The sequence below is a fragment of the Pongo abelii genome, chromosome 9 (genome assembly GCF_028885655.2).
Source record: "Pongo abelii isolate AG06213 chromosome 9, NHGRI_mPonAbe1-v2.0_pri, whole genome shotgun sequence".
NCBI classification, from domain to species: domain Eukaryota; kingdom Metazoa; phylum Chordata; class Mammalia; order Primates; family Hominidae; genus Pongo; species Pongo abelii.
Window position 1 is genome coordinate 32098466 of NC_071994.2, and position 24354 is coordinate 32122819.

At 43.2% G+C, this 24354-nt stretch overlaps 1 long non-coding RNA gene across 1 annotated transcript in view; it reads right to left on the minus strand.

Moving 5' to 3' along the window:
* Nucleotides 1-2372: 2372 nt before the first annotated feature.
* The window catches only part of LOC134762114 (uncharacterized), a 35944-nt gene continuing 13962 nt past the window's right edge, over nt 2373-24354 (minus strand). Inside the window, exons 2-3 of the long non-coding RNA XR_010141774.1 lie at nt 4083-4214; nt 2373-2502 (exon numbers count right to left, since the gene is read on the minus strand). This is a non-coding gene — a long non-coding RNA (uncharacterized LOC134762114). The remainder of the gene's footprint in view (nt 2503-4082; nt 4215-24354) is intronic.

The following is a 24354-nucleotide window of genomic DNA, read 5'->3' on the forward strand; positions in this document are numbered from 1 at the left end:
TCTCCTGGCTTTCCTCGTAACACCTCCGGAATGGTGTTGACCTACTACCCAACATGGGGATGCAGGGATGTGACATTTACGTGCTTGAATCATGTTTTCACACCACTTTCTTGTCACTTTATAATTTCATCCACCATTTAATAGGATTATTTCAGCTGCCAAAACCCCCTAAAAAATCTCAATTCAAATTGGCTCAATCAGGAAAGAAATGTATTATTTCACACCACAAGAAGTAAGAAAAAAATAGTGTGTTATTATTGACAACTCTGTGATATTGGACCCAGGTGCTTTCTATTACTCTGTTCTGTCATATGCCCCTGGCTCCATCCTAAGACTGGTTCCCCTTGTGGTCCTAAGAAAGATGCTGCAATTCCTGGCATCCCATCCGGGAACCACATCTTCCAGAAGAAGGGAGACCATTCCACCTCTTTTTAAAGTTTTTTCAAATGAAAAAATCTTTCCTAAAATCCCTTTCACACTGTACTGACCACTGGTAAACCAATCTCTAAGCAAGTAGATAGAACTACCATTATGGGAGTTATGAATACATAGGGTGGATACCCTAACAAAACTGGGGTCCTGACGAAAGGAAAAGGGGAGAACAGATGTTGGACAGGCAGAAAGCAATATCTGTTGTGCATCACTAGGCATTTGCTTCTGTGGTTATGATTTTAAAGAGCCGGTCTCCTTCTTCCTCTCTTTTCTCATCTCTGAACCTCAATTTCCTCATCTGCCTTCTGCACCTTGCAAGGCTGCTGTGATGATCAAGTGAGATAATGTGTATAAAGTACAAAGTGCTGTGTAAACCTTGCATCTGAAGAAGACGAGTTTATCTACCACTGCCAAGGGATAACTCACTCCAGACACTAGTTGTTGTTTGCAAAGTTGGAGTAGTTCTTATAAGACTGGAAACCAGAAGCATCTCATCACTAGGATGGGTTCTTCTGACCTCTATATATAACAAAAAATGTGAATTCAAATTTGAAGCATATTAGGTGAACATGAAAAAATGATTAAAACCATAATGAGATACCATCTCACAACCATTAGGATGTCTGCTGTCAAGAAAACCCCGAAACAAAGCAGAAAGTAATAAGTGTTGGCGAGGATGTGGGGAAATTGGAACCCTGTGCATTGCTGGTGGGAATATGAAATGGTATAGTCACTATGGAAAACAGTATGGAGGTTCTCAAAAAATTAAAAATAGAACTACCACATGATTTAAAAATTCCATTTCTGAGTATATTTATCTCCCAAAGGATCAAAAACAGAATCTCAAAAAGATATTTGTATACCCATGTTCATAACAGCACTATTCACAACAGCCAAGAGGTTGGAAGTGCCCATCAATGGATGAATGGATAAACAAAATTTGTGTTGTAAATAGAATATATACTCACACTCATAATGGAATATTAGCCTTAAAAAGGAAGGAAATTCTGACACATGCTGCAACATGGATGGATTTTGAGGACATTATGTTAAAGGAAATAAGTCAATCCAAAAAGACAAATACTGCATGATTCTGTTTATATGAGGTATCTAGAGTAGTCAAATTAATTGGAACAGAAAGTAGAATGGTGGTTGCCAGGGGCTGGGGGAGGAGGAAATGAGGCATTGTTGTTTAATGGACTTAGAGTTGAAGTTTTGCAAGATGAAAAACTTCTGGAGATTGGTTGTACAACAATGTGAACACACCTAACACTACTGAACTGTATGCTTAAAACGCTTAAGATGGTAAATTTTGTGTCATGTTTTTACCACAATAATTACTTTGTAATGAAATAAAAATTTAAAAGTTTGATAACATGCATGCAGTCCTGGATAGTAAGTTGGGAAATAGGCATTCATATCCACCCCACAAACAGATAACGGCACTTTAAATGTGCTTTCTTTTGTGGATAGTGGTTTGGCAATGTCTCTCAAAATTAAAGTTAGAGGAAGGAGGAAAATCAGAGGAGCATTACCAAAGAGGAAATCCACGGGGCTTAAAAGAAGGGCTGTCAAATAATAGGAGCAGGCAGGACCCCATGAACAGCACTGGAATCAGTGTCCAGAGACTGCCCAGCCTCTGCCCAGCAGGTGCCATTTGCAGCCAACATTAGGAAGTTTAAAGCAAATCATCCCTTGCCAGTGGAGCAAACACTGAATCTTTCCAGTACTGAGGGTCTGTATTACCTCTCCTTCTCAAGATCATCAGGTAAAAGCCTCCTACCTGTCATGTGCTGATCATCTTGATAGGACTACCATTTACCCATGCCCTCAGATTTTGCTAAGCCATCTCTTGGACATCCATATTAATCAGGGTAGGCTAGCTAACAAACAGACTCAACATTTTAGGTGTTAATGTAGTAGTAGAACTTTATTTCTTTCTCACACGAGGTTCAATGCAGGTGTTCTTGGTCAAGCAGCTCTCTAGAGCAGTGAGACTCTGGGATTCAGGCTTCCTTCATCTGGTGGGTTTGCCTTGCCTAAGTCCTCCTCAGAGTCTTCCACTGGAACCTGTAGATTCAACCAGACAATGAGAGAGAGACAGACCATGAAAGATTGCATGGGCCATTTTAGGGGCTGGGCTTGGAAGTGCAGTCGTACATTATTACCACCTGTATTCCACTGGCAAGACCCAGTCACATGGCAGCACTTGTAGCCTTCTCATGTGATCATGAAGAAAATGAGATAATAAGAACACATAATGTGTCCACCATAGTACCTTATATGGATGGACAACCCTCTTTATAACAGCCTGAACACTTAAGCCCCTGAAACAGAGGGAATGTCTAGATACCTGGAGGAACATGGTGATGAGTGCAACATCCCCTCTGTCTCACAGCTTTAGTTTGTTGGGCTTATAAAAACCATCTTGAGATGCTCCCAGCCCATCCCCAACTGCCACTTGTGTTTTATTCATTTTATAATCATAGAAAAAACGAAGAACTCATTTCCACTTGGACGAAACCAACTTTTCTCCTCTTCCACCCACCAGAATTTTATTATAGAGACCACATTTCCCAACAATTACAAAGAAACCCTCAAACATACTACAATGAGTAGAGGAATGAGAAACAGATCCCTGCATCAGCTTAGTCCTCTCCATGGAGGAATTCCCCCCAAGCCAACATATCCAAATTCTACCTATTAGTTGGGGCAAATCCCAAGACACAAGTAGCACTTATTTCTTCTTTACTTCTTTTCTTTCTCCTTCTTCTTCTTCTTCTTTTTTTTTTTTTTTCTTTTTGATGCAGTCTCACTCTGTTACCCAGGCTGGAGTACAGCCTAACACTTCTGGCCCCAAGCAACTCTCCTACCTCAGTCTCCTGAGTAGCTGGGACTACAGTTGCATGCTACCATACCTAGCTAATTTTTTAATTTTTTGTAGAGGCAGGGTCTTGCTGTGTTGCCTAGCCTGGTGTCAAACTCCTGGGCTCAAGCAATCCTTCGACCTCACCCTCTCCAAGTGCTGGGATTACAAGACATGAGCCACAGTTCCCACCCTCAAGACATAAGTATCATTTCTTCACTGCTCCAGCCCAGAGAGATCCAATCCCTTTCTGCCTTACTTAACACTGATTGTTTTTGTTACCATCATTTGACATTTGGTTATCATTTGTATTGAATTCCACATCTTAATGCAACAAATATCTCCTAAGCACACTTTGTTCCAGACTAGGGGATTCAAAATTTTAAAGAGAAGAAGCCTCCCTGGAATATGCCATCCCGTGAAGGAGGCAGATGAGCGTGCTGTAGAGTGGATGTTTTGGTGCCATCAGGTGTACACAAAACATCTTGGAGACTCAGGAGGGCAGAGAGTCCTTCTGAATGAGGATGAGTTGGTGCCTTTGAATCTGGACTTTGAAGAGTGTATAAGACCTTAAAAATATAGTTTGGGGAGAGCATTCCAGGTGAAGACAAGAATGAGAGAAGGCACCAAGGTAGGACTGTGAGGGGAAGTTTCAAGAGAAGCAAGTTATCCTGTATGGCTGGAGATAAAGCTGGAAAGATGAGTGTATCCACTGGGATTCTTTGAGCTGCAAGTAACAGAAGTATGTCAAGACTTAGGCAATAGGGAAATGTATTTTACACACTGGAGTCCAGAAGCAGGGGCTTTTCAGAGCAGTTCGGTCAGGGTTCCTGGTCTGTTTCTTGGTTCTTCTCTCAGTTCTCCTTTGACTTCATGGTGGCCATCCTTGTGGTTGCAAGCAGGCTGTCAGCTGCACCTGGGGCAAAAGGTGTTTGCATTGAAAAGCAGAGAGGGAAAAAAAATAGTTTATCTTTCTCAGAAGCCCCAAGCAAACTTCTCCTCAGATCCCATTGACATGAAGTAGCTTAGGATTGCCCATTCCTGAACCCATCACTGACTAGAGACCTGCCTTGAATGGTACAAACAAACTGCATGAGCAAAATGCAAGGTCAAGCATCATCCATGGTGATTCCTGTAAAAAGCTTGGGCCAGACTGTGGAAAGCCTTGAAACCCAGACTCAAGAATCTGTGTGAAAAATAAAAGGCATGGGTGGGGGGGCATTGATTGTTTTTCAGGAGAGAAGTAAACAGAATTGAGTTCAAAGAATAATTCTTTGGCTATCTTGATGGGAAATGACCAACCATAGGAGAGTGGATGTGGAAGAACCATGAGCTCCTCCCTTCCTGGCTTCTTCTCATCAAAAGTGGCTCCCAGGGAAGAAGCTGCAACACTCACTCACACCAACTCTAAATGACTGATGAGGTATATGATGCCAGTGGGAATGGAAAGGACGGTTTTAATGGAAGAAACAGTCCCAGACAGTACTGACAGGGTGATTGTGGAAGAGGAAAGGAAAATTATAAATAATTCCAAAGTTACAAATTTTGATGACTTAAATGTGCAATGCCATGAATACAAATATGGTCATCTAGAGGAGTGAGTGAGGTGGTTTCGAATCCATAAATCAGATGCATGACTAGTAGTCATGGTAATCAATATAAAATTGTGCTTGTAGTAGAGGAATAATAATGAAAAATAAAAACCAGAATAGTTGGTATGTGCCAGGGACATAATAGTTACTTAGTAAACATGTGTTGCTCTGAGATATGTGTGTGCATTTGTATACTTATACACATAGAAGATACACATTTACTCCTTACGACAATCTTATTAACTGAGGCATGGAGTGATAGAAGTGAGTTATCCAAAGTCACACATCTGCTGAGTAGTTAAGTTAGAATAAAACTCAGGCATCTGACTCAGGGTACCATTCTTTCAGTCTTTATAACAAGAGCTAACATTCATGAAGCACCTACTAAGTGACAGTACTTTATATACCTTCTTTTTAATCCTTAAGAGTCATCTCTATAAAGTATACAGCATTCCCCCTGTTTAAGAGAGGAGGATTCTGAGGCACAGAGAGGATAAGAGACTTGCCCAGAGTCACAGGTAAGTGGCAGATGTGGGATTCACATTGCAGAAGGCATGGCTCAAAACACACACTCCATGATGCCACGAAAAATATAAATGCCCCCTAGAAACTCAGGATCTGTATCACTCATCTCATCAATGAAATATTAAACTTCCAGCACTTGAAGACCAAAGCTTACACATTTTGGGTACACTGTTGATGAGTATGGGACCTAGCACATAGATGCCTGGAACTGATAGAATTTCTAAGCCTCTGGGAATCTCTGCATATAAGGAAAAACTGAAACTACAGTGGGAGGTTCCTGCCCAACTGAAGCATGAAGCTTTGAGGAGGTGGAAAGGCCAGGTGGGTAAGAGGCCAAGCTTAAGAACAGATGTTCTGAGTCCAAATCGTAGCCTAGCAACTCATTGCTAGGGAGCCTTAGGCAAATAGCTTAACCTCTTGGAAATTTTATTTCCCCAGCTGTAAAATAGAGATAATACCAGCAAACAGCTCATCTCAAATAAGATGAAGCAAGTAAAGCATTGGGCTCATTGCCTAGAAGATGGCAAAACTTATTACATGGTAGCTGTATTGCTATTATTGTTGTCGCTGTTGTTGTAACTTCTATAAAAGAGTATAGAAGACAAACAGCCCAAGTGCCAGAAAAAAAGATTCTGCTGTTTATACTTCACGATGCTCCGATCCCTCAAAACCTTCACACAGCAGCTGCCTCATCCTCCAAGTTTCTTGGCAGGACTCTTCACATCAGATTAAGAAAAGCCAGCTGCTATTCCTGGATCACAGGAGGAAGGGAAAACAGAGGTGAGAAAAGCCTGCCCACCCAAGGCCCTTTTCCTAGGCCCTTTGCAGCTCCCAGAAGCCCCAGTTCTACCACCTGCCCAGCCCCCCAGGCACTGGCCCTGGCACTGCCTGAGATGTCACTCTCTGCCCAGTCACCTGGTTTGCATTTCAGAGAGTGACCAGTAGCTATTGGCTGCTGCAGGTTCCAGCTGTTAATACCATGACCAAGAAGTGGAGTTGTGAGCTCAGTGCTGGCACAGGATGGCTGCTTCCCTTTCCCAGAGGCAGGGAACAGGAAGGTGGGGAGAACCCAGTGATCTGTGAAGCCCTGGGAACCATAGCGTAGGGTGCTGGCTACTCCAGAGAGGTTTTATTTATTTATTTATTTTCTTTTTTAGTTCTTTGAAATTTGTTTATTTTATTTTATTTTATTTTATTTTATTATTTTTATTCTTTAAGTTTTAGGGTACATGTGCACCATGTGCAGGTTAGTTACATATGTATACATGTGCCATGCTGGTGTGCTGCACCCATTAACTCGTCATTTAGCATTAGGTGTATCTCCTAAAGCTATCCCTCCCCCCTCCCCCCACCCCACAACAGTCCCCAGAGTGTGATGTTCCCCTTCCTGTGTCCATGTGTTCTCATTGTTCAATTCTCACCTATGAGTGAGAACATGCGGTGTTTGGCTTTTTGTTCTTGTGATAGTTTACTGAGAATGATGATTTCCAATTTCATCCATGTCCCTACAAAGGACATGAACTCATCATTTTTTATGGCTGCATAGTATTCCATAGTGTATATGTGCCACATTTTCTTAATCCAGTCTATCATTGTTGGACATTTGGGTTGGTTCCAAGTCTTTGTTATTGTGAATAGTGCTGCAATAAACATACGTGTGCATGTGTCTTTATAGCAGCATGATTTATAGTCCTTTGGGTATATACCCAGTAATGGGATGGCTGGGTCAAATGGTATTTCTAGTTCTAGATCCCTGAGGAATCGCCACACTGACTTCCACAATGGTTAAACTAGTTTACAGTTCCACCAACAGTGTAAAAATGTTCCTATTTCTCCACATCCTCTCCAGCACCTGTTGTTTCCTGACTTTTTAATGATTGCCATTCTAACTGGTGTGAGATGGTATCTCGTGGTTTTGATTTGCATTTCTCTGATGGCCAGTGATGGTGAGCATTTTTTCCTGTGTTTTTTGGCTGCATAAATGTCTTCTTTTGAGAAGTGTCTGTTCATGTCCTTTGCCCACTTTTTGATGGGGTTGTTTGTTTTTTTCTTGTAAATTTGCTTGTGTTCATTGTAGATTCTGGATATTAGCCCTTTGTCAGATGAGTAGGTTGAGAAAATTTTCTCCCATTCTGTAGGTTGCCTGTTCACTCTGAGGGTAGTTTCTTTCGCTGTGCAGAAGCTCTTTAGTTTAATTAGATCCCACTTGTCAATTTTGGCTTTTGTTGCCATTGCTTTTGGTGTTTTAGACATGAAGTCCTTGCCCATGCCTATGTCCTGAACGGTATTGCCTAGGTTTTCTTCTAGGGTTTTTATGGTTTTAGGTCTAACATTTAAGTCTCTAATCCACCTTGAATTAATTTTTGTATAAGGTATAAGGAAGGGATCCAGTTTCAGCTTTCTACATATGGCTAGCCAGTTTTCCCAGCACCATTTATTAAACAGGGAATCCTTTCCTCATTGCTTGTTTTTCTCAGGTTTGTCAAATATCAGATGGTTGTAGATGTGTGGTATTATTTCTGAGGGCTCTGTTCTGTTCCATTGATCTATATCTCTGTTTTGGTACCAGTACCATGCTGTTTTGGTTACTGTAGCCTTGTAGTATAGTTTGAAGTCAGGTAGCATGATGCCTCCAGCTTTGTTCTTTTGGCTTAGGATTGACTTGGCGATGCGGGCTCTTTTTTGGTTCCATATGAACTTTAAAGTAGTTTTTTCCAATTCTGTGAAGAAACTCATTGGTAGCTTGATGGGGATGGCATTGAATCTGTAAATTACCTTGGGCAGTATGGCCATTTTCATGATATTGATTCTTCCTACCCATGAGCATGGAATGTTCTTCCATTTGTTTGTATCCTCTTTTATTTCATTGAGCAGTGGTTTGCAGTTCTCCCTGAAGAGGTCCTTCACGTCCCTTGTAATCTGGATTCCTAGATATTTTATTCTCTTTGAAGCAATTGTGAATGGGATTTCACTCATGATTTGACTCTCTGTTTGTCTGTTATTGGTGTATAAGAATGCTTGTGATTTTTGTACATTGATTTTGTATCCTGAGACTTTGCTGAAGTTGCTTATCAACTTAAGGAGATTTTGGGCTGAGACGATGGGGTTTTAGATATACAATCATGTCATCTGCAAACAGGGACAATTTGACTTCCTCTTTTCCTAATTGAATACCCTTTATTTCCTTCTCCTGCCTAATTGCCCTGGCCAGAACTTCCAACACTATGTTGAATAGGAGTGATGAGAGAGGGCATCCCTGTCTTGTGCCAGTTTTCAAAGGGAATGCTTCCAGTTTTTGCCCATTCAGTATGATATTGGCTGTGGGTTTGTCATAGATAGCTCTTATTATTTTGAGATACATCCCATCAATACCTGATTTATTGAGAGTTTTTAGCATGAATGGTTGTTGAATTTTGTCAAAGGCCTTTTCTGCATCTATTGAGATAATCATGTGGTTTTTGTCTTTGGTTCTGTTTATATGCTGGATTACATTTATTGATTTGTGTATATTGAACCAGCCTTGCATCCCAGGGATGAAGCCCACTTGATCATGGTGGATAAGCTTTTTGATGTGCTGCTGGATTCGGTTTGCCAATATTTTATTGAGGATTTTTGCATCAATGTTCATCAAGGATATTGGTCTAAAATTCTCTTTTTTGGTTGTGTCTCTGCCCGGCTTTGGTATCAGGATGATGCTGGCCTCATAAAATGAGTTAGGGAGGATTCCCTCTTTTTCTATTGATTGGAATAGTTTCAGAAGGAATGGTACCAGTTCCTCCTTGTACCTCTGGTAGAATTCGGCTGTGAATCCATCTGGTCCTGGACTCTTTTTGGTTGGTAAGCTATTGACTATTGCCACAATTTCAGAGCCTGTTATTGGTCTATTGAGAGATTCAGCTTCTTCCTGGTTTAGTCTTGGGAGGCTGTATGTGTCCAGGAATTTACCCATTTCTTCTAGATTTTCTCCTCAGCAAATGTAAAAGATCAGAAATTATAACAAACTGTCATACCACAGTGCAATCAAACTAGAACTCAGGATTACGAAACTCACTCAAAACCGCTCAACTACATGGAAACTGAACAACCCGCTCCTGAATGACTACTGGGTACATAACAAAATGAAGGCAGAAATAAAGATGTTCTTTGAAACCAACGAGAACAAAGACACAATGTACCAGAATCTCTGGGACACATTCAAAGCAGTGCGTAGAGGGAAACTTATAGCACTAAATGCCCACAAGAGAAAGCAGGAAAGATCCAAAATTGACACCCTAACATCACAATTAAAAGAACTAGAAAAGCAAGAGCAAACACATTCAAAAGCTAGCAGAAGGCAAGAAATAACTAAAATCAGAGCAGAACTGAAGGAAATAGAGACACAAAAAGCCCTTCAAAAAATTAATGAATCCAGGAGCTGGTTTTTTGAAAGGATCAACAAAATTGATAGACCGCTAGCAAGACTAATAAAGAAGAAAAGAGAGAAGAATCAAATAGACGCAATAAAAAATGATAAAGGGGATATCATCACTGATCCCACAGAAATACAAACTACCATCAGAGAATACTACAAACACCTCTACGCAAATAAACTAGAAAACCAAGAGAGGTTTTAGATCTTCCAGACCAAGACGCCTAGCTCCTTGGTTAGCCTTGAGCCAGATGCCAGCTTACTGGCTGGGAAGAGACAACTTCCTCTCAGCAGCCAATGTTCCCAGAGGCTTCTGGAATCTGCATCAGTACACAAGTACTTAGTCATGGACATTAGAGCTGGCAAAGCCCTCAATCCAACCATCCCATTTTATAGATAAAGAAACTGAGGCCCAGAGGGATGAAGTGACAAGTCTAAGATGGCACCATGAGTCAGAGCAGGGCTGGGGCAGGAACACTTGTGCAAACAATGAGCCTAGGGCTTTTTTTATTACTCAAAGCCACAGAGCTGCCTCCCCACTCCTACCTAAAAAGAGCTGCATCCGGTGATCCTATAAAGGACTGGATCCGGTGATCCAGTTGGAGCCTAGGATCCCAATACACAGAAATCCTCTCCAAGTTCCACACATCTTTGGAAGAGGACTTGCCAAAAGCAGACGATAGGCAAAAATAACGGCAAAGAAAAGTTTGCTTTGGCATGGAAAGATGTTCACCCTACAGTGTTAAATAAAAAAGAAACAAATTCCCCAAGCAGCATTTATCCTGTGATCCCATTTGGATAGGGAGCACACATGCATAGAAAAAAAGACTGGAAAGAGAAGAAAAACAGTTACTCTTAGGAAGCAGGATTACGGGTCATTTTGATTTTTTCTTTTGTCATGCATATTTTCTAAATTTTCTACTTTGAGAGTGTTTATTTCTGAAACAACAATTTTAAAAGGATATAAAGTAAGTAGGCAAGTGCCAGGGTTCCCAGTCACCCTCACTCAGACAGGCTTGGCTTGCCACAGCTCCCAGGACAGACTGCAACCATTGCATAAGGCAGGGGCATTTTTCTTTCCGGTGAAGCCTAAACAAGCTCAGACCTGCAGGCAGGCAGCTGCAGCTGTGGTTTTGCTGCAGTCTGGGAACAGCAGCTCCAGTGTGGGGCACTCCTGGGTCTTCAATGTGCACCAGCGAGGAAAGGCTGGATGCCGGACCCCAGTCTTACAGCTGGCTCAGCTGAGAGTGTGTCTGGCAGAGGGGGGCAGAAGCCAAGTCTGAGGTGTGAGACGCGGGATGTGAGGAAGAGGGAGATAAAGCCTAGTTGGCCCTCAGGAAATCTCCCAGTCCCAGGCCGCACCCTTCAGGAAACCTCCTAGCCCAGTTTTATCTTTCAGGCATGCACCTCACTCATTTTGCGGCTGCTTGTCCAGTATGATCCAAAGCCCTTGAGACCAATGCACCTTTCTGTGTTATCCCACGAAGGTGATCTGCCATGTGGGAACCTCCCAAACTTCTTTCTGACTACAAGCCAGAGAATCAAGAGTCTTGTCACCAGTACCACAGAGCTGGGGCAATGACAGAACCATTGCCCTATGCCACATACCAAATGAGTACTAAGCACCTGCCCCATGGTGTGGCTGGGATCTGCTATTTCCTGAAGCAACATGTCCTGAACATCAGCTGATTGACTTTGCTTCCCTAAAAGGCTTGAGTATGGCAAATGCCGTCATCACACATTGAAGGGGCATGTCCATTAGGACAGTTTCCCCCATCCTATAACAGAGGGTCTTGCAACCTTGTCACACAGTGGTGACAAACACAGAAGGAACAACTAGGTCCAAGGGCGTCACAGAGGAGATGGAAAGAGGAACTGAATCCTAGCTCTGCTCCTCACTAATCTCCCTTGTAAGCTGGTGATGGAAGCCCCTGAGCCTCAGTTTACTCATGCATAAAATGAGTCTCAGCAGTGCTGGCAGGATTAAGTTAATCTCAGCCTCTGCATCAGGGGTCAGCCAACTACAGCCCCCTGGTATCTGTCTTGCTGCTTGCTTTTGTATGCCCCTCAAGCACAGAATTGCTTTTTCATTTTTAAATGGCTGGAAAGAATCAAGAGAAGAGAAATATTTCACCATACATGAAATATAATAATTCCACCCTATTCAAATTTCAGAATCCATAATAAAGTGTTACTGGGACATAGCCATGCCCATTGATTTATGTATTGCTTATGGTTGTTTGTGAACTACGGTGGCAGAATTGAGTGGTTTTGACAGAGACCAGATGGCCCACAAAGACTAAAATATTTACTGTTTGGCCATTTACGGAAAAAGGTTTTCCAACCCATCATCTAATAGTCCAGCAGATAGCAGAATGTTAATAAGCATTGCTATCCCTTCTCCTTGGGGCCTCATCACCTGCTTTTTAAGTCCTCTCTGCCAGGCACTTTTTTTGTCATATTTAAAAGAAAAGGTCTTCACAATGATTATCACTGCTTTGAGAGGGTGGAAGAAGAGGGAGAGCCTTCCTCATTGTGATCATCAGGCTTCAAGTTGGAAGACCAAATTGCAGAGGTTAGATCTTCATTCTGCCATCAACTGGTGGTGTGACCTGGAGTAAGTCACTTCACCTCTCTGAGCCTCAGTTTCCCTCACCTATAAAATAGGATAATGATAATTTCTAATGTTTACATATCACTTGCTGCATGCTAGACATTGTTCCAATCACTTACATCAGTAGTTTATTTAATCATACCAGCTCTCTGAGGTAAGTACTATCATCACCCCACTTATGGGCAAAGAAAACTAAGGCGCAGGGAGGTTATGTGGGTGGCCCCGGGTTTCGTAGCTAGTCAGAGATGGGATTCAAATTCAGTCTGGCTTCATCACTTGGGTGCTTAAACAACTACATTCTAGAGCCCAGCATACTTCATAGACCTACTAGGGGAATCAACAGATACAAGGAATTGGAACCCTTTTTAAATTTATTTTTTTAATTGGCAAGTAAACTTTATGATTACAGCATGGTGTTTTGGTGTTTGTATATATTGTGGAATGGCTAAGTCAAGCTATTTAACATAGGCTTTGTCTCACACACTTACTTTTTGTGGTGAGAACACTTAAAATCTACTCTCTCAGCAGTTTTCAAATATACAATATATTGCTATTAACTATAGTCACCGTATTGTAAAATAGATCTCTTCAACTTATTCATGTTGTCTCACTGAAGCTTCACGTCCTTAGACCAATATTTTCCCAATCCTCCCAGCCCACAGTCTCTGGTAACCCCATTTCATTTTCTATTTCTATGAGTTCAACACTTTTCTTAGATTAGACATTGAGTGAGGTCATACGGCATTTGTCTTTCTGTAGCCTGGTTTATTTCACTTAATATAATGTCATCCAGGTTAATCCATGCTGTTTCAAATGACAAGATTTTCTTCTTTTTTAAGGCTGCTGTATATTTCATTATGTATATGTACCGTATTTTAAAAACCCATCCATGAGTCTCCATGGATACTCAGGTTGATTCCAAACCTTGGCTATTGTGAATACTGCCGCAGTGAACATGGGAGTGCAGATAGCTCTGACTGATTTCATATTTTTTGATATATACCCAGTGGTGGGATGCTGAATCATGTGGCCATTCTATTTTTAATGTTTTGAGGATTCTTCATACATTTTTCAGGAGTCTGAACACTTTTTAGTGACCTGTCAAGGTCTATAGCTATGTAAACTCTTTTCATCTTGAATGAAGAAGGATCAAGTTTTCAAATCCCTTACTAATGGTGGCATTTCCGACAGTGTGGCAGCATCTGAATGGAGAGGCGACATTTTTGCAGCAAGCCCTGCTTGCATGGGTTCTATTTCTTCACTCTCCAGGGGTAAGAGAAAAACAAACAAACAAACAAACCTGCCCTCCTCCCAAAACCAAAGCAATGTCTTATTAATACCTGTTCTTAGTCAAATATATTTGATGGATAAACAGGAGCCACCTTTCTCCCTATGTGGTCAGGAAGCTGGTGACACCTTCCCACCTTGGCTTTGGGTCTCCTTCCAGTCACTGCTCCCACACCATCTTGGTGAGATGGCCATCAGACAGCCCATGCTCCTCAGCCAGGTGTGCTGGTCTTGGCTCTGCTTGGCCCCAAGTTTAACTGAAGCCAAATGCTTCCAGTAGTTTCATTTCTATGCATTCCTGAAACTGTGGCTAAGTTCAGCCAGCCCCCTGCACACGTCTTTTTGGAAGAAACCCGAAACGGGTTGCTCACCCCACCCCGCCCCCTGCCACCCACCCGCATCACCTCCTGGTCCTGCTCCTCCATGTCTCTCAGGCTGGATGAGGCACACCTTTCTGTGGAAGCCCTTTCTGGCTCTCCCTCCAGTCCAGTCCTCATTACCTCTTCTGTACATTGGCATTTGGGCAATAATTGAGCGTTAAGTGTTGGGGCAGGCTCTGTCTTGCTTTTTCGTCTAATTGATCCACTTGAGAATGTCTCGCCTGTGCTACAAGCTCCTGTGTGGCTGGGAGGGTGGGGAAGTGGTACCAAGGACACAACATGCATGGCAGAGGGTTAAGAGCTTGAGCTGTGAGATCAAAATCCCTCTATCTTGTCCTACTGTGGGATCTTGAGCAAGTTACTTAACCTTTCTTAGCCTCTGTTTTCTCATGGGCAAAGTGGAGATAGTGCCTACCTTGTAGGGTTGTGGTGAAGACTTAGTGAGCAAATACACAAAGTATGCAAAAAGCCATACTAGTGCTTGGCAACTATCAAATGCTCAACAAAAATGTGCTATTAGGATTTCTCTCCCTCTTTACAAGTACCTCATCTTAAGGTACCTCAGGAATGTGACAAAAGCTTTCTCTACATGCTCCTGTAAGTGTTCTGTGCCAGGGCGCATCCTGGATTCACCCAATATGTACTGAGGGTTTACTAAGTGCCAAGGCACTGTGAGAATGCAAGGATCTCACAGTCAAAAGGAGGGAGGTGAAAGACAGAAACAGATGTGTCCACTGGAACCAGGGGTTAAGTGCTCTGAGACCTGTGGGATGTCGGAAGGGATCTTCCAGCTCTGGAGAGGATGTGGTGGTGGAGTGGGCAGGGAGCAGGAAAGATCTGCCAAGGGAGATAAACTTGAACTGACTCCTGAGTCATATGCAGGCCTTGGAGGCAGGTAGGAGCAGGAACAGTGGCAGAAAGGCATGACACAGCACACCCCATCCACACAGCCCCCTCCATGAGCCTCCATGAGGCCCCGCCTTGGTGCCCAAGCTTAGTGCCCCAGTCCCAGCCCATGGGGGAAGGATGAATGCTCCTTTTGGCATCTAACATGAAGGCCATTGCTGCCCAGGACTGAGCTGTAGGAGGTAAACTCTGTGAATGCCACAGCTGGGAGGGAATGAAAGGAAAGGGAAAGTGCCAGGGACAAGGCCAGGGCCTCTCCCTCCTAAAGTAGTTCAGAGCAACTCCACCCTGAACCAAGCCAATGTGCTACTGGCAGTCAAGAAGGCCCCACAGGAATCAAGAGCAAGGAGGGACCATAATAAGGCCAACCTTCCAAATCCTGCTGCATAGGGAAAGGAGCCAGCTAGGCCTGACTGGGAGAAGAGATTATTTCAGGGAGGTGCTGTCTTAGCAGATGAATGATGGAATTCCTTCCTGATTGTGGGGAAAACCACCACCACTTCCTCTTGCAAGAATATGATGAGAACAGAGCAGTGGCTACTAATCAGGCCTCCTGGTTCAGAACATGTTCAGTTGCTCTAATGCCTGGGACCACAGCACCTTCTCTTCCAGTTCTTTCTTTCACCAGAGTGAGGCTTGGGGTAGGGGTTGGGGAGCAGAAAGGATTCTGGAGAGGAGAAAGCACTGAACTGGGAAGCAAATCCTATTCCAATCTTGACCAGTAGTGTGAACTGCACAAGTTTCAACTTTGTCTGGGCTTCCAGTTCCTTATCTGCATAATGAGACACTTACTTTCCCTACTGTTGGCTTGGAGGAATGAATATGATATGAAAAAAAAATCAAAATGTCTTAACTGAGAATGGTTGGTTAGTTGTCTTCACTAAATGTGACTTCTCTGGAGGTGGGGGCTGCTTTGTCGGGGTCACTGTTGCATGCCAGTGCAGAGCATGCCTTCCTAGCATGTTTGGAGGTGATTCTGCCTGAAACGGCAGGGGTGGGAGGAAGTCATCTTCAGGCCTCATCGAGTCCCCCTTCCCTGCTCCAGCCTTGTGATCACCTACAAGGCCAGAGTGAGACTTGGTCCAGAGTGGCAAAAGGGACCCCAGCAGACAAAAGCAAGATGCCTAGGAACTCAGTGCTCACTTCTTCCTTCTGTTCCGACCCATGAGGCAAAGAATTATAATTGCTTCTGCAGTAGCCATTTTGCCTTCCTGATTAACAGAAGTCCAGTTTTGTCTGAGTAGTCAAAGTTTAGAACCAAAAGCTTTATTTCTCAGCACCCTTGGATCCAGAGCAGCCATGGGACACAGGTGTAGCCAAAGAAATAAAACATTAGGTTGAGATTCTGGAAAACCTCTGACAGGTTCATCTAGTGTTTTGCCATTTATTCTTCCTCTTGTTCCTGCCTGGAATGTAGAATTGATTCCTGGAACTTTAGGAGCCATTTTGCCACCATGAGGACAAGAATCAAATGCTAAGGATAACTGAGCAAAGGCCCTGATGGCCTTTTTGAGCTGCCATATAAGCATGGATCACCTCCTTCTGGAAGCATATAATCTCTCATTGTTAAGGTCACTGTTTTGGGGGGGACATTCAGGGGGTAGGGGGTGAGTAGAGTTTACTATTATAGACAAGCACAATTATAACCAATATATCATTTCTTCCAAAGATTGGGTCAGTGCCTTTCTCACCTCTACCCCCACATCAAAGGAGTTACCACACAGCATTTTAAGAGCCAGTTACTTGTAGGTACTCCCCACCAACTGCAAGCTCAGCCCATGGGGGGACTACACATTCTGCATGATTGCTGTTGCGTGCCCCAGAGCATCACAGTTTCTGGAAAACATTAGCTGCTCTTTGCTTTTCTTGAATCCATAAATGAAAGAACATTTTGAGTTCTGATTCCAGCAGATATAGCTAATGTTGGGTTTCAGCTGACATGTGGAAGCAAATATTTATTGAGCACCTTGTATGAACATGGCATCATGTAATCTTTCTTTATTTTTGTCCTTTAGTGAAGGGAGTTCTACTGTCCACATTAACAGGTATCTGGAATCCTCTCCTTCTGTAAATAGAGGCATTTCCATACATCCTCTGAAATCTAGGCAGAGGCACTCCAACCTCAATTCTTGAATTCTATGTAGCTACAGGCCCAACACCATGTGTAAGCCACCAAAGCTTGGAGCTTACACCCTCTGAAGGAAGGGCCTGAGCTGTTGGTTGGCTCCTTTTAGGCACGGCTGGAGTTGAAGCAGCTGGGACACAGGGTCCCATGTCCTGGGGCTACATAGAGCAGGGGGGCCATGGTCCTGATCCACAAAATCATTTTCCCTCCCAGGTCTCCAGGCCTGTGATGGGTGGGGCTGCTCTGAATGTCTCTGATATGCCCTGGAGGTATTTTCCCCATTGTCCTAGTGATTAACATTTGGCTCCTCATTACTTATGCAAATTTATGCAGCCAGTTTGAATTTCTCCCCAGAAAATGGGGTTTTCTTTTCTATTGCATCCCATCAGGCTGTGAAGTTTCCAAACTTTCATGCTCTACTTCCTCTTGAATGCTTTGCTGCTTAGAAATTTCTTCTGCCAGATACTCCAAATCATCTCTCTCAAGTTCAAATTTCTACAGCTCTCTAGGGCAGGAGCAAAATGCTGCCAGTCTCTGCATAGCAAGAGTGGCCTTTACTCCAGTGCCCAATAAGTTCCTCATCTCCATCTAAGAGCAACTCAGCCTGCACTTTATTGTCCATATCACTATTAGCATTTTGGTCAAAGCCATTCAACAAGTATCCAGGAAGTTCCAAACTTTCTCACATCGTCCTGTCTTATGATCCTTCCAAGTCTCTAGAAGTTCCAAACTTTCCCACATTTTCCTTTCTTCTTCTGGGCCCTCTGAACTGTTCCAACCTCTGCCTGTTACCCAGTTCCAAAGTCACTTCCATGTTTTCAAGTACCTTCAGAGCAGCACCCCACTACCCAGTACCAATTTACTTTACCAGTCTGTTCTTACACTGCTAATAAAGGCATATCCAAGACTGGGTAATTTATAAAGGAAAAAGTTTTAATTGACTCACAGTTCGACATGACTGGGGAGCCTCAGGAAACTTATAATCATGGCAGAAGGGGAAGCAAACACGTCCTTCTTCACATGGCAGCAGCAAGAAGTGCCAAACAAAAGGGGGAAAAGCCTCTTATGAAACCATCAGACCTCGTGAGAACTCACTCACTATCATGAGAACAGAGCCATGGGGGTAACCAGTCACATGATTCAATTACCTCCCACTGGGTCCCTCCCATGACATGTGGGGATTATGGAAACTACAATTCAAGATGAGATTTGGGTAAAGACACAGCCAAACCATATCACCCTCCGACCAAGAGTCATAGGTGGCAAATTCTCCAAATATAGCAAGAGGGTTTAGATGCTGGGCAGTGAAACAGAATGACAGATGTCCATTTTGCTAGTTTGAGGAAAGTAAACATTATATAATTTTCATTTCCTTAAAAAATTCTATTTTCACACTGCTATAAAAAATACCTGAGACTGGGTAATTTATAAAGGAAAGGTGTTTTAATTGACTCACAGTTACACATAGCTGAGGAGGCCTCAGGAAACCTATAATCATGGTTGAAGGGGAAGCAGGCACATCCTCCATGGCAACAGGAGAGAGCGGGAGTGCGTGAAGGAGGAACTGTCAAACACTTATAAAACCATCAGACCTTGTGAGAACTCACTCACTATCACAAGAGCAGCATGGGGGAAACCACCCCCACGGTCCAATCACCTCCTACCAGATGCCTCCCTTGACACGTGGGAATTATGAGGATTACAATTTAAGATGAGATTTGGATGGGGACACAGCCAAACCATATTACAGACATTGAAAAAATAATAAATCTGCATGTTAGCCCCAAAGGAGCCAGTGTTTCCTTGGCATGAAAAGTGCTTTCTCAAAGTCTCTGCATCTTGAGGAGTCCAAAAAAATTGATTGTGTAGCTTTGAACATTTTAATAAGAAACTAGTATGTGGATACTGGGTAGAAACAGTAGACCTTGCCTAGACTAGCTATCTGGATTTTAGCTCATTATATGTTCACTTTTGAAATTTCACTAGTCTTATCTATTAGAGTTTTAGCACAAAACAGATCCAAAGGATGATTGAAGAGAGAGTTAAGAGGAGCTATTACAATAGTATAGACCTCCTTAGAGGAAACAAAAAAGAGATAATGAAATACCCTGGGACTAGTAAGGACAGGATCTGTTATGATTATGTCTGAAACAGCAAAGAGAAGAAGCAAACCCAGGAGTCCTGCGTCTGTCAGAGGGCAAGAAGGTGCTGGTGATGTACCACAACATATACCCTCAGTCTGCCTGACTTTGGCACCACAGGGTGGACAGTTGCACACACTTTACCTGAGTCCCACCTCAAGAGCTAAGATAGATTATTCAAGGTCTTTCTCAATGGTGCTCCTTGGGGCTTTTTCCAAAGATTCAGAAGGCCACTTAGCCAGCACAGGTACAATGGAGAAATTCGTGGAATATACGTCTCCAGGTGCAAACTCAATAGATAGGGAGTGGAAGTCAGTGGATAAATGCCCGGAGCCCATCAGCCTCTGTGGAAATCATTCTGAGGCACATGCTCATAGTTCCTCAGGGAGTCCCCAAAGTGACGGCACCCCAATTGCCCACAACAATTACCAGATCATTTATAAACACTCCATTGGCTTTTCTTTCTTCTTTCTGCTCCCTGAGTCAACCCCCAACACTCAAGTTGCACAACTTTCAAAAGAACCCAAACTAAGACACAGAAAATCAACTTTTGGCAGAGCAGCCCAATCACTGACAATCTGCAGCCGAACATGAGGAATAAATAACCCTATATATCTCCTTCTACCCTCCGATATCCTGCCAGTTCCTCTCAGAAACCAGAAGTGAAAACATCTCATTGATGTGGTCTGTAGAGACCAGTCTCCCAGGGCCCAGAGAAAGACCGAGAAGGGCAGAGAGTAGATTGGGAAGAGCAGATAGTAACTCTTCATGCTAGCCCATTTCTTTTGCCTTTTGGCCTCCATAAAGTCCCTCAAACACTGTATCATGTCAGGATGAGTTCAGTCACATTGTCACCTGCAATCTAAAACTTTAGTCACCACCTGCGCTCTTCTTAGAAGGTAGTGGGATGAAACATAGGCAAAGATATAATTAACATAAAATATGGCTTCTACAGACCCTGTTTCTGTGCCTAGTCATTGGGATTAAGATTATAACCATACTTTCCTTCTGCTACTACCCGTTCTATGCTCTCCATACCTTCTGCCAGCACCCTGGTTGAATATGATCCTTTACCTGTTGTGACCCAAACCTTCATGGCCACAGGATATGAGTCCTGGGTGGTACTCTCTTAATTCGGAAGCTGTAGTTTTCCAAATGATTGGGATTACAAGGCAACACTACCAGAATGCACCCCTGGTCTTTTATGTTTGAAATCTTCCAAATTTGTAACATAGTCCTTCTTGCTTCCGTTGTGCAGCAGCGCCCAAATTCTTCCTTGGTAATATAGTGACTCTCGTCTCTATTGGTTCAAGGATAGGTGCTCATAATGGCCAGAAGTAGGCTCAGCTTATAATTTATTAGAACCATGGCTGTGGTCTCTAGAAGAAGCATTCTGTCCCCGGGCATTTGGTCCTCCAAACCCATTGAACCAAAGGACCCAGGAAACAGAGGCAACAATTTTTAAGTAGGTCATTTCTTAAAATAGTGAGAGGGGACACTTTTACCTCTACCCCTGGTTTTCCAGACCTGTGCATTCTCTGGATAGAGGAGATGGTACCACATGTTGGCTATTAGCCATATACGGCAGACTGTAGGGTAGCACCCAAACCTCACAGGGTGTTGCCTGCCAGAAGCATAGCTGAGGCTTTAGCAAGCTATTGTGCTTTTATTTCCAGGGTGATAGGTAGCCTCTAAAGTGGCTCCCAGTGATCCTTGCTTTCAGGTGTCCTTGCCCTTGTGTATTTACCTCTCCTTGAATGTGGGCTGGACCTAGTGACTTGCTTCTAATGAATAGAATATGGCAAAAATGAAGGGATGTCACTTTCAGAGATTAAGTTACAAAAAGACTCTGGCTTCTGACTTGCTGCTCTCTCTGACTCTCCTGCTTGCTTGCTCTGATAGAGTCCCAGTTGCTCTGGTGTGTGTTGCTCTCTGGGGAGGTCTACATGGCAACAAACTGATATCTCTAGCCAGCAACCAGCGAGGACCTGAGGCCTGCCAACAGCTACATGAGTGAGCTTTGGAGTGCCCACTCCGTTAGTCAAGTATTGAGATCACTACAGCCCTAGCCAATGTTTGCAGACTTGTGAGAGACCCTGAGTTAGAGGTCAGATGCCTGACCTACAGAAACTGGAAGATGATGTTTGTTGTTTTAAGATGCTAAGTTTGGGGTAATTTGTTATGCAATAATAAACAACTAATACATAAAGCCAGCTCCCTATAGATGAGAGGATCATTGGAAACACTAGGGAATTCTGCAGTCATGAGCCCCATGCTACACTTTTGTTGTTGTTATAAAATGAGCTCCTTGCTTGGCACCAATGTTGTGTGGAATATTATGGCAATAGATAAAGCTTTCAATACAGTCCCCAAAAGATCGTGCTGTTAGAAGTATTGTGGGTAAGGAAAGCAAATTCTGCAAGTGAAGTAGATATATTTTCCTATGAAGACAAAAACCTTGCCTTCTCCATAATAGGAGGGATCCGATGAAATCATCTTGCCACCAGGTAGTTAGCTGATCCCTTGGGGAATGGTGCCACATTAGAGGCTTATACTGGCTTCTTTTTTGTAGCACAGCAGTCTTAGCAATGAGGATAGCCTGATAAGCCTTGGTAAGGGTGTGTCTTTTTGTTATCTACATGCATAAATACCATCCATTTTTGCTAGCATAAGCACTTTGCACATGGAATACGCACACAGTTATCTAAAAGAGAGACTGACATCTCTTAGATCATCTTGTCCGTCTGATTACTTGGCGCATCATCTGCAGTAAATGCCCTCAGTAGGTAGGTATGTACATAGGACACAGTTATCTTTACACTTAGTATCTATTCCCAGGGATCCATATACAGACCTCCCCAGACCTCCTTGTCACCAATCTTCCAATTCTGTTCTTTCCATGTCCTTGAACTTCCAAAAGTTCTACCCACCTGGAAGATTCACCATCACCACTACTTTTTAGGGCCACCCCTGAGTAGGTCTGTAGGTAGTGACCAGTACTTCTGGTTGGTTCCAGAACACCTTGTAGACCCATGTATAAACTGGTCTGTCATTGTCATCAGAAACTTCTCATGAACCATAGACATGCTTTCAAGGCAAAGGAGTAAGTGTCTCGGGAGTCTGGGCCATCAGCTTATCCAGGTTACTTGCGTCATTCAGACCACAGAGGCTTTCTGATATTCTATTTGTATTCTCAGTTGGATATTCAAAACTTTTCATTTGTTCTTTTCTCTATGAATATTCTGTAGGGTTTTCAGAGGTAACAAGCTCACACCATAATTTTTGCAATCATCATTGTCACCAGAGTGACTAAAGACCCATGGCTCCTGATCTCAAAACATAATGCCCTTCATGCATATTCCACACCATCCCATGCCAAAACGGGTGATGATTTAAGTAACCATAAGGCCACTGCAAACCACTATAACAAATGCCCCTCCCCATACCACAAGATAGAGTGTGCTTATGTGTGCTTAATGAATGTGTGAGCAACCCAACCTCTGAATCCCATTTTGAGGGGTGTTTTCTGAGCTACTTCCAGTACAATTTACTATAAATGTCCTGGCAGGAAACAAATGATTCTTTGATAAAAGAGATTAGGAGAGTCTAACGATGGCATTAGTTACAAATGTATGACTGGGATAGTAAAGAACTCTGGGGTTGACAAATGAGGAAGCCACCGCATTCTTGGGTCTGAGGAGAATGAGAGCATGGAGTGGTTCCCAGAACCTAGCAGATCTCTAGCTGTAGGGTCAGCCTGCTTGGGTAGAAGAGCACAGGAATTGCCAACATGAGGCCTGGCAGGAAGGGAGCTGGGGAAACAAATACCCTGACCACACTCCCATCCTGCCTTCCAATTCCCTCCCTTGCTTGCCATTGGTCAAACCCAACCAGAAGTCAGAGGGCATGGAAGGCTGGTGATGCAGTACACAGATATCAGCCTGCAAGGTCACAGAGCAGATGGGCAGGGTGGCAGGTGTGTCTGGAGGGCAGACAGAGAGTGTTCAACACACTTCTAATCCCACCACAGACTAATTTATCCTCCCAAGAAGTAGGAATGGAGTTCTCCTAAAGGGAAGGAGCTCCATTTCTATTGCCATCTCTGTTGGGCCTTCAGTATCCTCATCTGTTAAAGGATACACTGGATTAAATTTCCTGCTTTCCAAGCTGTCTTAGTACCAGTGGGTATATGGGCCTAGGCAAGAGTGTGCTAAGGATAGAGGTAGACTATGATTTTTCATCAAAGATTGTAGATGTGTGGTTGCCATAGCCACACATTTTAATGGAAAAGGTTCGTTATTTCTTTAAAAATATATTATGAGACAGAATACAATGTTCTAATGGATTATTGAAATAAAATGAAGTTAGAATAGTATAGTTTAAGTATCAACCCCATTCCCTCCTAGGGAAATATGTCACTGTTATCTGCTACTAGGCCAGTTTTGGTGGGGAAGTTTGAGAGGTACTAGATGATTCCTAGGAGCTCCCGCATATCTGATAGCCAGAGCTTCTTAGATTCAAACTTCTCCTGGCCCTGGGGTTCCATTCTCTGAGAGCCTGAATTCATTTTTCAAGTGGTCTCAAGTAGAAAGGCTCACTTAGGAAAGTATGAAGCTCCCTCAAACATGTGTCTGAGTTTGAGTCCACCAGACTTCTGAGTCCTACCCAGAAATACCCTAGAGGAATGTGCTGTTGCCCTTTGGTTGGCTTTCTAGCCATTAGCTGCTCCCTGGAGAGCTGCTGGTGTCATGGAGGGCCAAGAGCTGATTAGAAAAGTATAAAGAGTGAAGGGCAAGAAGACACTGGTATCTGGGGGTGTCAGAGCAGAATCAGAAGAGGACACACGAGATGAAGGTGGGAACAGAGAGAAGCTTGACAGTTGGTCACGGGGGTGTAGAAAGAACCATGGAAGTGGTGGAGTTTATTTTAGGATTTGCACTGAATTTTGTTATTGCTTCAACAGAGCAAAAGGAAACAGACCTAAATCCATCCAGCTTACCGTTATTTATTGGCTCTGTGTCAGGCCCCGTGCTAAGAACTAACAAAAGCACCAGGATCAAGATAGATGAGTCCTTCAA